We start from the raw sequence: 14,471 nt of genomic DNA, 5'->3' as shown, positions 1-14,471 counted from the left end.
CTAAACTCCAGTGAGTATAAGCCCAATCGACACAATCTCTCCTCATACGTCATTCCTGCCATCCCAGGTATCAGCCTGGTGAATCTTCGCTGCAGTCCCTCCATGGCAAGAACGTCCTTCCTCAGGTATGGTGACCAAAACTGCACACAATACTCAAGGTGCGGTCTCACCAAGGCCCTGTACAACTGTAGCAAGACATCCTTGTTCCTGTACTCGAACCCTCTTGCTACGAAGGCCAACATACCATTTGCCTTCTTAACCGCCTGCTGCACCTGCATGCTTACCTTCAGCGACTGGTGCACAAGGACACCCAGGTCTCTTTGCACTTCCCCTTCTCCCAATCTATTGCCATTCAAATAATAATCTGCCTTCCTGTTTTTGCCACCAAAGTGGATAACCTCACATTTATCCACATTATAATGCATTTGCCATATTTCTGCCCAATCACCCAACCTGTCCAAATCGTACTGGAGTTTCCCGACATCCTCCTCGCAGCTTACCCTCCCGCCCAGCTTTGTGTCGTCTGCAAATTTGGAGATATTACATCCAATTCCCTCGTCCAGATCATTAATATATATTGTGAACAGCTGGGGTCCTAGGACCGATCCTTGCGGTACCCCACTAGTCACTGCCTGCCACTCAGAAAACGACCCGTTTATTCCAACTCTTTGTTTTCTGTCCGCCAACCAGTTCTCTATCCAAGTCAATACCTTGCCCCCAATCCCATGTGCCTTAATTTTGCACGCTAATCTCTTGTGTGGGACCTTATCGAAAGCCTTCTGAAAGTCCAAATACACCACATCCACTGGTTCTCCCTTATCTATTTTACCAGTTACATCCTCAAAAAATTTCAGTAGATTAGTCAAGCATGATTTACCTTTTGTAAATCCATGTTGACTTTGTCCGATCCTGTCACTGCTTTCCAAGTGCTCTGCTATTACATCTTTTATAATAGACTCTAGCATTTTCCCCACTACCGATGTCAGGCTTACCGGTCTATAATTCCCCGCTTTTTCTCTACCACCTTTTTTGAATAGTGGGGTAACATTAGCTACCCTCCAATCCATGGGTACCGTTCCAGAGTCTATCGAGTTCTGGAAGATGATCAGTAGTGCATCTACTATCTCTAGGGCCACTTCCTTAAGTACCCTGGGATGTAGACCATCAGGCCCTGGGGATTTATCGGCCTTCAGTCCCATCAATTTTCCTAACACCATTTTCCTACAAATACTGATTTCTTTCAGTTCCTCGCTTTCATCAGACCCTATGTTCCCCGGCATCTCTGGGAGGTTATTTGTGTCCTCCTTTGTGAAGACAGAACCAAAGTATGCATTTAGTTGGTCTGCCATTTCCTTGTTTCCCATTATAAATTCCCCCGATTCTGACTGTAAGGGACCTACGCTTGACTTCACTAATCTTTTTCTCTTCACATATCTATAAAAGCTTTTACAGTCAGTTTTTGTGTTCCCTGATAGCTTACTCTCATATTCTATTTTCCCTTTCTTAATTAATCCCTTTGTCCTCCTTTGTTGACTCCTAAACTGCTCCCAATCCTCAGGGTTATTGCTTTTTCTAGCCAATTTATATGTCCTCTCCTTGGATCTTATGCTATCCCTAATTTCCCTTGTTAGCCATGGTTGAGTCACCTTTTTTGTTTTATTTTTACGCCAAACTGGGATGAACAAATTCTGTAGCTCATCCATTCGGTCTTTGAATGTTTGCCATTGCCTATCCACCATCAACCCTTTGAGCGCCATTCCCCACTCAATCCTACCCAACTCGCTCCTCAGACCATCATAGTTTCCTTTATTTAAATTGAGGACCATTGTCTCTGAGTCGACTACTTCATTCTCCATCTTAATGAAGAATTCGATCATATTATGATCGCTCCGACCCAAGGGGCCTCGTACAACAAGATTGCTAATTAATCCTTTCTCGTTGCATAATACCCAGTCTAAGATGGCCTGATCTCTGGTTGGTTCCTCGACATATTGGTCCAGGAAACCATCCCGTAAACACTCCAGGAATTCCTCCTCCACAGTATTGTTACTAATTTGGTTGGCCCAATCTATATGTAGGTTAAAGTCACCCATGATGACTGCTGTGCCCTTATTGCACGCTGTGGTAAACCACTGTTTGTTATTGTTGTTGTTGTTGCACACTGTTGTGCCTATGCATGCCTCAGCTGACTCTGCCCCTGGCTCCACCCACATGCCCGGGTATAAAGGTGACTGCTCTGCAGCCCCCTGCCCTTTTGGATACCAGGCAACCACGAGAGGCATGCTCTGTTCTTTGCTAATAAAAGCCTATTAATTAACTCTCTGTCTTTTATGAGGAATTGATAGCGCATCAATTTTATTAGCAAAATAAAATGTCGGCTACAAATGCTGAACCGACGGCGCCAAACGCTGAGCAGCAGGCGCTGCTGCGAGCCCTCAGACCAACATGCCTGGACCTAGACCCCCAAGAAGCAGGTTCGGCTACCAAATTCGCACAATGGCTGCGTTGCTTCGAGGCTTACCTGGAAGCCTCAACTGTGACCCTAGACGAAAACAAGCTGAAAATCCTGGCCGCAAAGGTGAGCCACCAAGTTTATACACTAATCCAGGACGCGACGACCTACGCGGCGGCTATCGATCTGCTTAAAGGGCAATACACACGCCCGGTAAATACGGTCTATGCCAGGCACCTCTTAAAATCCCGCAGACAGCAGCCCGGGGAATCGGTGGAGGCTTTCCTACGGGCACTACGGATACTCGGCCGAGGCTGCGATTGCAAAGAAGTATCAGCCGCAGCACACACGGAGGGACTGATCCGAGAAGCTTTCGTTGCGGGTCTAAGGTCCGACTACTCCCGGCAGAGACTGTTGGAGAAGGGAGAAATAGACCTGAAAAAGGCAGTATCCCTCGCGCTCTCGCTCGACGCGGCCCACAGGAATATGGACGCTTTCTCCCCTAACCGCTCCGCACCGTGGACGCCGCAACCTTGGGTCATGGGACCGCCACCTCCAACTGCTGCAGCGATGTCGAAGGCACAGGAATGTTATTTTTGTGGCCAGGCAAAACGCCCCAGAGCACGCTGCCCGGCGAAAAACGCTACCTGCTCCAGCTGCGGTAAGAAAGGACACTATGTCAGCACCTGCAAAGGTAAAACCGCTAACGCCAGCAGCGCCGCGTGCGAACCGTGGGGGCAGCCATCTTGTCCGCCATCTTGGGCTCCCCCAGCCGCGTGGGGATCGGGATCATGGGCGCCGCCATTTTGTCCGCCATCTTGGACGCCTCCAACTTCAATCACGGGGGACCCGGACTCAACCACCGCCTCATCTGACGACCACATCGACTCGCTTAACCATACGCTGGCCTCCGTGACGCTGGACCAATCTCTCCCTCGTCAACTGTCCAGGTCCATGATGGACATTACGGTAAACGGCCGCGCCACTACCTGCCTTTTTGACAGCGGGAGCACGGAGAGCTTTATCCACCCCGACACGGTGCGCAGTTACTCTCTCCCGGTCCTGCCGACGCGCCATCGGATCTCTATGGCTTCCAAAGCCCAGTCAGCGGACGTCGGGGGCTACTGTGTAGTGACCCTTTCAGTACGAGGCACAGAATACAAAAATTTTAAACTTCTGGTCCTGCCCCATCTCTGCGCTGCCGTCCTACTGGGGTTGGATTTTCAGTGCCACCTTAAAAGTGTCACATTGGCGTACGACGGACCCCTCCCCCCACTCACAGTCTGCAGCCAGCAGCTTTTAAATCGCCCGCCGCGCACCATTTGCAGCCTCTCCACCCTTAAAGTCTCCCCCCCCCTCCTTGTTCGCTAACCTCACCCGCGACTGTAAGCCCATCGCTACCAAAAGCAGGCGTTACAGTGCCGGGGATAGGAGCTTCATTAAATCCGAGGTAGCGAGACTCCTGAAGGAAGGGATTATTGAGAGTAGCACCAGCCCATGGCGAGCACAAGTGGTGGTGGTGAAGACTGGCGGAAAACAGCGCCTAGTTATTGACTACAGCCAGACGATCAATCGCTACACCCAGTTGGATGCATACCCACTCCCCCGCATATCTGACATGGTCAATCAGATAGCACAATACCGGGTGTTCCCGACGATTGATCTGAAGTCGGCATACCACCAGCTCCCCATCAGGGCTGAGGACCGCCAGTACACAGCTTTTGAAGCTGACGGTCGTCTCTACCACTTCCTCAGAGTTCCCTTCGGCGTCACCAACGGGGTTTCAGTCTTCCAACGGGAGATGGACCGGATGGTTGACCAGAATGCGCTCCAGGCCACTTTCCCCTATCTAGACAACGTCACCATCTGCGGCCACAACCAGCAGGACCATGATGTTAACCTAGAGAAATTCCTCCGTACGGCCCAGCGGCTGAATCTAACATACAACAAGGACAAATGTATGTTTCGTACCACGCGCCTTGCCATTCTTGGCTGCGTAGTGGAGAACGGAGTCATCGGCCCCGACCCCGACAGAATGCGCCCCCTTATGGAGCTCCCCCTCCCCCACTGCCAAAAAGCACTGAAGAGATGCCTAGGGTTTTTCTCTTACTATGCTCAGTGGGTGCCCAACTATGCGGACAAAGCCAGACCCCTCATCAAGTCCGCCTCCTTCCCCCTGACAGCAGAGGCATGTGCAGCCTTCACTCTCATAAAAAGAGATATTGCGAAGGCCACAATGCACGCAGTGGATGAGTCCATCCCTTTCCAAGTGGAGAGCGACGCATCCGACTTTGCCTTAGCTGCAACCCTTAACCAGGCGGGGAGACCCGTGGCCTTTTTCTCAAGGACCCTCCAGGGCCCCGAGATTCGACACTCCTCTGTCGAAAAGGAGGCCCAGGCCATTGTGGAAGCTGTGCGACATTGGAGGCATTACCTGGCCGGAAAACGATTTACCCTGCTCACTGACCAGCGTTCAGTAGCTTTTATGTTTAATAATAAGCAGAGGGGCAAAATCAAGAATGACAAGATCTTGAGGTGGAGAATCGAACTCTCCACCTACAATTACGATATCTTGTACCGGCCCGGGAAACTCAATGAGCCCCCAGATGCCCTATCACGTGGTACATGCGCCAACGCGCAGGTTGATAGACTGAAGACCCTCCACAATGACCTCTGCCACCCGGGGGTCACCAGGTTCTTCCATTTCATCAAATCCCGTAACCTGCCCTACTCCATCGAGGAGGTCAGGACCTTGACCAGGAACTGCCAAATCTGTGCCGAGTGCAAACCGCATTTTTATAGGCCAGACAGAGCGAGCCTGATCAAAGCCACGCGCCCCTTCGAGCGGCTGAGCGGTGATTTTAAAGGGCCCCTCCCCTCCTCTGACCGCAATGTGTACTTCCTCAATATAATTGACGAGTACTCCCGTTTGCCATCCCTTGCTCAGACATGACCAGTACCACGGTCATTAAATGTCTGAATGACCTCTTCGCATTGTTCGGTTTCCCTAGCTATATTCATCGCGACAGGGGCTCATCCTTTATGAGCGACGAACTTCGTCAGTACCTGCTCGCGAGAGGTACTGCTACAAGCAGGACCACCAGCTACAACCCCCGGGGGAATGGCCAGGTGGAAAGAGAGAATGCGACGGTCTGGAAGGCAGTCCTTTTAAACTTGAAATCTAAGGGCCTTCCGACCTCTCGCTGGCAGGAGGTCCTCCCTGCGGCGCTCCATTCCATTCGGTCACTGCTCTGTACAGCCACCAATGCCACCCCTCATGAGAGAATGTTCTCCTTCCCCAGGAAGTCCACATCGGGGATCTCGTTACCGACATGGCTGACTTCTCCAGGACCCGTCCTACTGCGGAAGCACGTGAGGTCCCATAAGACGGACCCCCTGGTCGAGAGGGTGAGCCTCCTCCACGCCAACCCTCAGTATGCTTACGTGGTGTACCCGGACGGGCGGGAGGACACAGTCTCCATACGAGACCTCGCACCTTCGGGTGCTCCCGAAACACTTCCTTCGCCACCCACCACTACCCACGCCTACCCCCAGTATGCTTACGTAGCGTACCCAGACGGGCGGGAGGACACAGTCTCCACACGAGACCTCGCACCTTCGGGTGCCCCTGAGACACCACCATCGCCACCCACCACTACCCACACCCCGACCCCTGTAGACAGCATGCCGCAGCCCCAGGACCCGCCATTGACTACACAACCTCTCAACGAGACGCCAGGTTCGGCGTTGGATGCTGCACCATCACCACCGCTGCTACGACGATCAGGATGGCATACAAGGCCACCTGAGAGACTTAATTACACGAACTTTTAGTTTACACGAACTTTTAGTACACTTCACCCCGCCGGACTCAATTTTAAACAAGGGGTGAATGTGGTAAACCACTGTTTGTTATTGTTGTTGTTGCACACTGTTGTGCCTATGCATGCCTCAGCTGACTCCGCCCCTGGCTCCACCCACATGCCCGGGTATAAAAGGTGACTGCTCTGCAGCCCCCTGCCCTTTTGGATACCAGGCAACCACGAGAGGCATGCTCTGTTCTTTGCTAATAAAAGCCTATTAATTAACTCTCTGTCTTTTATGAGGAATTGATAGCGCATCACACGCTTCTTTAATTTCCCTTTTAATGCCATCCCCAACCTCCACCTTACTGTTTGGAGGTCTATATACCACTCCCACTAATGTTTTTTTCCCCTTAGTATTTCTCAATTCTACCCATACAGATTCCACATCATCAGAGCTAATATCCTTCATTACAATTGTATTAATCCCTTCTTTAACCAGTAATGCTACCCCACCTCTCTTTCCTTTTTGCCTATCTTTCCTGAATATCGAATACCCCTGGATGTTGAGTTCCCAGTCTTGGCCATCCTTGAGCCACGTTTCTGTAATCCCAACCAAATCGTATTTGTTTACCTCTATTTGTGCAGCCAATTCATCCACCTTATTACAAATGCTCCTCGCATTAAGACACAAAGCCTTCAGGCTTGTTTTTTTTAACGCTCTTAGCCCTATTAGAATTATTATTTACTGTGGCCACGTTTGATTTAAACCGTTGATTTCTCTGATTGCCACTTTTGTTTTTCTCCTTCCTATCTTTTGCTTTTATCCCTGTTTCCCTTTCCTCTGTCTCCCTGCTCAGGTTCCCAACCCCCTGCCATTTTAGTTTAAACCCCCCCGAACAGTGCTAGCAAACCTCCCCGCAAGGATATTTATCCCGCTCTGGTTCAGGTGCAACCCGTCCGACTTGTACAAGTCCCACCTTTCCCAGAAGCAGGCCCAGTGATCCAGGAAACTAAAGCCCTCCCTCCTGCACCAACTCTTTAGCCACGCATTCATCTGCTCTATCCTCCTATTCCTATACTCACTAGCACGTGGCACCGGGAGTAATCCAGAGATTACAACCTTTGAGGTCCTGCTCTTTAATCTGCTACCTAGCTCCCTAAATTCTTGTTGCAGGACCTCATCCCTCTTCCTACCTATGTCGTTGGTCCCAATGTGAACCACGACCTCTGCCTGTTCCCCCTCCCCCTTCAGAATGCCCTGCAGCCGTTCAGTGACATCCTTGACCCTGGCACCAGGGAGGCAACAAACCATCCTGGAGTCACGTCTACGGCCACAGAACCGTCTATCTGTTCCCCTTACGATAGAATCCCCTACCACTATTGCTCTCCCACTCTTTTTCCTCCCTTCCTGAGCAGCAGCCACACCCCCGGCTCCAGGAAGTTGGCTGCTGCTGCCTTCCCCTGGTGAGTCATCCCCCTCAACAGTATCCAAATTGGTATACCTGTTTGAAAGGGGGATGGCCACAGGGGTCTCCTGCACTACCTGCCTGCTTCTACTGCTCCACCTGGTGGTCACCCATTTCCCTCCTGCCTGTGCAGCCCTACCCTGCGGCGTGACCAACTCATCAAACGTGTAATCCACGACCCTCTCAGCATCGTGAATGCTCCACAACCCATCCATCCGCAGCTCCAGCGCCTCAATACGGCCCGTTAGTAGCTGCAGCTGGATGCATTTCTGGCACACGTGGTCATCGGGGACACTGGCAGCGTCCCTGAATTCCCACATAGAGCAAGAGGAGCATAACACGGGGCTGGGCTCTCCTGGCATGACTTACCCCTTTAATTAATTTAAATTAATTCAATACCACCAGTTAAAGATATACTCTATATCTGTTGCTTTATACGGAGCTCTCATCTCTCCGTATCTTTTACTATAGCTTTCGGTTATCCGGAATTTTTGATGAACCGGCACCACGTCGGTCCCGTCGGTGCCGGATAAAAAAAAGTTTCCTGTAGTTGGAACAAACAGTCAACTGGAACACAATGTATTTCCTTCATTATCTTATAAACCTCAATCAGTTCACCCCTAAGTCAACGCTTCCCTAAAGTGTAGGGGGGAAAAACTGAGTCGCCGGGGCGCTACTTTTAGTGCCCCGAAAAAATTAGCGCCCCTGCGGCCGAAATTGAGTGGCAGCGCCCCAAGAGGGAAGCGGGGTGCTACTGGAAGCGCCCCGCCTCCCTCTTGAGGCGCTGCGAGGGAATATCGCGGCACGTCACGCCACGGTATTGCAGGCCTTCCTCCCCTTCTTAAAGGGGAGGGGCCTTGCACAGCACGACCCGGGGCCCAGCTGCGCCACCGGGATTGGAGTGCCGGCAAAAGAGCCCGGCACTCAAGAGAAGTGCTGGGCTCATGGAGCGCAGCCAGCTCTCCGCGGGGGGGAGGGGGTGCTCAGGAGGCAGGTGCTGGCAGGCTGCCAGCAACAAAAATGGCTGCCCGGCACCTCGCCTTTAAATAGCAACACCCCAGCCGTGGGTCGGCCCCCCTGACTCCGTTAGACATAGCGTCTGGCAGTAAGTCGGGGGGCGCTGTGCACGGCGATGACGCCATTGCCGGCGTCACAGCGCTGAGGGGCGCTAATGGTTACCGCCGCCGCTAACCTCCTGCTTAATTTTGCGGGAGGCATTGGCGCCGCCGCGCCCGGGCGCTAGTTGCTTTGCGCCCGCTAACGGGAGGCGCAAAGCAAACAAATTTTTCCCCCTAGAGTTCCAACTCTTTTAGCCTATCTTGATAACGAAGATGCTTTAAACTAGGAATTAGTCTAGTGGTCTTCTCTGCACCCTTTCCAAAGCCTCAATATCACCCACCTTGTGAGGAGCCCAAAATTGGACACAGTATTCCAAGTGAGGCCTGACCAAGGTCTTGTACAAGGACAAGGACAAAATAGTATGCTTTGTCCAGCTGGCCTCTTACCCTCTCTAGATCTTTTCATCGCTAACTGCCGCCGTGACATCGGCCCTCTCCATTTCTCTGCTCCCCTCACTCACTCCAACCTACCTCCCTCTGAACTTGCAGCACTCCATTCTCTCAGATCCAACCCTAACATTGTCATTAAACCTGCCGACAAGGGTGGCGCTGTTGTTGTTTGGCGCACCGACCTCTACCTAGCGGAAGCTGAACGACAACTCTCCGACACCTCCTCCTACCTCCACCTGGACCATGACCCCACTACCGAACATCAAACCACCATTTCCAAGACTGTCACTGACCTCATCTCCTCTGGAGATCTTCCCCCCCGCGGCCACTAAGCCCATAGTTCCCCAACCCCGCACAGCCCGCTTCTACCTCCTTCCCAAGATCCACAAACAGGACTGCCCTGGTAGACCCATCGTTTCAGCCTGTTCTTGCCCCACGGAACTTCTCTTCCTATCTCGATTCTATCTTTTCTCCCCTTGTCCAGTCTCTTCCTACCTACATCCGCGACTCTTCGGACGCCCTCCGCCATTAACAGTTTCCAGTTTCCTGGCCCCAACCGTCTCCTTTTCACCATGGACGTATAATCCCTCTACACCTCCATCCCCCACCAGGATGGCCTGAGGGCGCTCCGCTTCTTCCTTGAACAGAGGCCCGACCAGTCCCCATCCGTCACTACCTTCCTCCGCCTGGCTGAACTTGTTCTCACATTGAACAACTTCTCCTTTAACTCCACTCATTTCCTCCAAATTAAAGGTGTTGCTATGGGTACCCGCATGGGTCCTAGCTATGCCTGCCTTTTTGTGGGATATGTGGAACACACTTTGTTCCAGTCCTACTCAGGTCCCCTCCCTCACCTCTTTTTCCGGTACATTGATGACTGTATTGGTGCCGTTTCCTGCTCTCGCCCTGAACTAGACAATTTCATTCACTTTGCCTCCAATTTCCACCCTTCCCTCACCTTCACATGGTCCATCTCCGACTCTTCCCTTCCCTTCCTTGACTTCTCCCTCTCCATCTCTGGGGATAGGTTATTGACCAACATTCACTACAAGCCCACTGACTCTCATAGCTACCTGGACTACACTTCCTCCCACCCCGCCTCCTGTAAGGACTCTATTCCATTCTCCCAGTTTCTCCGTCTCTGCCGCATCTGCTCCGATGATGCCACCTTCCACACCAGTGCTTCCGACATGTCTTCCTTTTTCCTCAACCGAGGATTCCCCTCTACCGTGGTTGACACGGCCCTTGACCGTGTCCGTTCTATTTCCCGCACTTCTGCCCTCACCCCTGCCCCTCGCACCCGGAACCACGATAGGGTTCCCCTTGTCCTCACCTTTCACCCCACCAGCCTCCACATTCAACGGATCATCCTCTGCCATTTCCGCCACCTCCAAAGTGATCCCACCACCAAACACATCTTCCCCTCCCCTCCCCTTTCAGCATTCCGTAGGGACTGCTCCCTCCGAGACACCCTAGTCAACTCCTCTATCACCCCCAGCACCCCTTCCCCTTCGCCCGGCACCTTCCCGTGCAAGCGCAGGAGATGCAACACCTGCCCTTATACCTCCCCCCTTCCCACTGTCCAGGGCCCCAAACACCCCTTCCAGGTGAAACAGCGATTTACTTGTACTTCTTGCAATCTAGTATACTGTATTCGCTGCTCACGATGTGGTCTGCTCTACATTGGGGAGACCAAACGCAGATTGGGTGACCGCTTTGCGGAACACCTCCATTCAGTCTGTAAGGGTGACCCCGAGCTTCCGGTCGCTTCTCATTTTAATTCACCGCCCCATTCCCACTCAGACCTCACTTTACTCGGGCTCTTGCATTGTTCCACGGAAGTTCAGCGTAAGTTCGAGGACCAGCACCTCATCTTCCGATTAGGCACTTTACAGCCTTCCAGACTCAATATCGAGTTCAACAATTTCAGATCATAACCTCGGCCCCCATTACATTTTTACTTATTTTTTATCCACACCTTTGTTTTGACCCTTTTCTCCCCCCCCCTTTTTTTCTCTCCCACATGGCAGCTGTCTCCCATTCTGCCAGTGCATTTCACACCTAATCTAGAGCCGTCTTTTGTCTCCACTAGTCCTATCACCATCTCGTCTCGTTTTGAATACCTCTTAATGTCTCTTCACTTCTCTTTTGTTCTCTCCCAGCCTGGCCTTTTAATCTATTTCATTTCCTGTGCTTTTCCAGTCTTGACAAAGGGTTTGACCCGAAACGTTGATTCTATTTTCTCTCCACAGATGTTGTCTGGCCTGCTGAGTTTTTCCAGCATTTTCTGTTGTTATTTCAGATTTCCAGCATCTGCAATATTTTGCTATCATGCTTTGTCTTTATCTCATTTAAATTGACTATTTTCCCCAATCAAGTCGCTTTATCTTGCATTGCTCCTTCTCCTTTTTAATTTTAATATGAAAACTAATTCTGTTATGGTCGATGTTTCCAAGATGTTCCCCTACCCTTACATTACTTAACTGCTCCATTTAATGTCTTATAACTTGATCCAGGATTGCCCCGTCATATTGATCTAGAAAGAACACGTTGTAGAAACTCCTTCCTTTTTTTAAACACTTGCATTACTCTTACCCCAGTCTATCTTCAGAAAATTGAAATCACCCATTATTATGGCCATGTTGTATGGTTCAATGGTATACAATATACTCCCAATAGAGTAAGTTTCCTTCCTATTCCTTAATGCTAACCAAATAGATTCACACATTTGCACAAACTCCTATACCATCCCTGTGTTCTAGTGCTGTAATGGAAAAAGTTGGACAGATCCTGCGTATCTCTGTCCAACATCTGTCCAGCTGTCCCGTTCCTGCTGCAGACCTGGTGTACTAAATTACGCAAATTATGCAGTCAATGTAGCCTTCTAAAAATGCAGTGATAAGAATATACACCACTATATCTCCTTTGTAAAACTGTTTTGAAAATTGTTTGAAATCTTTATACCTAGATCATTAATTGTTTGATGCCTGCCTGTTTTCCTTTTTCAACTTCCAATGTTTGCCTTCCAATGTATACAAATTTATACAGAAATTGTAAATGATACGCAAATAAAAACCTATCAATCTAAAACAAAAAGTGCTGGCTGTGTGAAGCTCTTAAATGTTCAAAAAAAATGCTCTATAAAAAATAATGAATGTCTGGGAGATATAATGAAATTGATCTTATCTCAGGATTCAGGTGAGGACGACTGCTTGAGCTTCGCTGAACCCCTCAATGATATCAGTTTCCCATAATTATTCCCGAGTAAAAACTCACTTGCTAACCATAATTATTAGTTAGAAGGAGCACGCTATCAAATACTGCATGTCATGTTCAGTGACTACCAACAGTGAACCAACTGCTGTTATTCTCTTCATATCTTCTAATCTACTGTATTACCCTGTCAGTTATTTAAAATCTGATTTCCATTTGCAACCTCTTCACTTGTATGTTAAATGCATTTAATTTACATTGGCTTTGTGTACTATAGTTCATTTTATTTCTGTTCATTTATTATCTTGCTTGGGCATTTGCACTACAAGCATAAACATTCAGAAAAAGTTTGTGCCAATTATTTGGAACTAAAATATTGAAGAACATAAAAAATATTATGTTATGTACATAGCAAATGCCTGCTTTCCAACAGTAATCGCTAGATTTACACAGGGTTAATACAGCTGGGGGTGAAGAATAAGTAAAGTAGGGTCAGCAAATTCTTGCCGTGCCTGACGTTAAGTGAAATGTACAGGAATACATGGGACTCGGCACAAAACTGTGATCAGTGGGAGAATGAAAAAATGCAGCACAAAGCAGTGGTCAATGGGGGAATGAAGGCTGTACCATGGGAGAGGGCACGAGACAGCAGCCAACAGAGGGGAATGAGGATTGAGCACAAAACAGCGGTCAACGAGGGGCTAAAGCAACACTGCAGTCAATGGTGGAATGAAAGATTCAGCAAGAGGCAGCAGTCAATAGAAGAATGAAGGGACACAGAAGAACACGGTGGTCAATGGGTGAATGAAGGACTGCAGCAGTCAATAGGCGAAGGAAAAGACACATAACAAGACAGTGGTCACTGGGAGAATGATGAGACAGTGGTGAATGAAGGAACAGAGCAGGAGAGCACGTTCAACAGAAGAATGAAAGGTCAGAACATGAGCCAGCGCTCAATGGGAAAGTGAAGAGACACAGCATGAGACAACAGCCAATGAGGGGACAGAGCAGAGGATATTGACCAATGGAGGAGTGAGGGGACAGTGACCAATGGAGGAGTGAGGGGACAGTGACCAATGGAGGAGTGAGGGGACAGTGGCCAATGGAGGAGTGAGGGGACAGTGACCAATGGAGGAGTGAGGGGACAGTGACCAATGGAGGAATGAGGGGACAGAGCACAGGCTAGTGACCAATGGAGGATTGGCATAGAAATAGTGACTACAATCTGGTGGTACTGTTCTAGATTCTGTTTGTTCTGCTTCTTTTTCCTAATTTCCTTGTTGATCTCCAATACCTGTAGGTTACAAGTCCATCATTGTACTGACCATTCATTCTTGATTGTTATAATTTAAATTTACCTCGCCGGCCGAGAGTGCCACAGCGCAGGCTCCCGGGGAACTGACCTCCTTTAAGACGACAGCGCCCACAACCGCGAGCCGTTGAACGAAGTCGCAAGACGAGCGGTGCCGGCGGGTAGGTTAGAGAGGCGCACAGGTTACAGTGGGGACAGGTTACAGAGTGACACACAGTTCCGCCGGAGAATCACGTGGGTAGATGGCTCCAAATGGGTGCGCGCGCAGCGTAAGTGGCTCCGTGGTCAGCGCCATTTGGTTTCAAAATGCGAATTATATTGATGCCTTACAAATAATCACTGCTCTAGATGCTTCCTGCTTTGTACAATTAACCTCTCAGTTTTTTAACTGTATAAATCTCCTAAATATTCTCTGAGAAGTGACAGTACAAGTTAGAGGGGTTATGTTGTGGGTGGGGTTACTGAGTGAGTACTTTAGGGGGAGGGGGTACTGAGTGGGGTAATTTGGGGGGTTGGGGTACTGTGGTGGAGGATACTTCAGGGGGTGGGCGTACTGGGGTAATTTGGGGGGGTTGGGAACGGGTGGAGGATACTTCAGGGGGTGGGGGTACTGAGTGGGGTTGTTCAGGGGGTGGGGGTACTGAGGGGTAATTTGGGGGGTTTGGGTACTGGGGTGGAGGATACTTCAGGGGGTGGGGGTACTGAGTGGGGTTG

At 50.0% G+C, this 14,471-nt stretch overlaps 1 protein-coding gene across 6 annotated transcripts in view; it reads right to left on the bottom strand.

Annotated features, from left to right (window-relative positions):
• The window catches only part of fam204a (family with sequence similarity 204 member A), an 89,549-nt gene extending 75,551 nt beyond the window's left edge, over positions 1–13,998 (bottom strand). The window contains exon 1 of one of the 6 annotated variants that reach the window (XM_085994398.1): positions 13,804–13,998. The gene's annotated coding sequence lies outside the window, so the exon portion shown is untranslated. The remainder of the gene's footprint in view (positions 1–13,803) is intronic. The other 5 variants (XM_085994397.1, XM_085994396.1, XM_085994395.1 and 2 more) reach the window with 5 other exon arrangements.
• Positions 13,999–14,471: the final 473 nt, after the last annotated feature.

This window comes from Somniosus microcephalus, chromosome 8 (assembly GCF_052327205.1).
Source record: "Somniosus microcephalus isolate GS21.2 chromosome 8, FLI_Smic_1.0, whole genome shotgun sequence".
Classification (NCBI taxonomy): Eukaryota; Metazoa; Chordata; class Chondrichthyes; order Squaliformes; family Somniosidae; genus Somniosus; species Somniosus microcephalus.
This window is presented reverse-complemented; position numbering and strand designations above follow the sequence as displayed.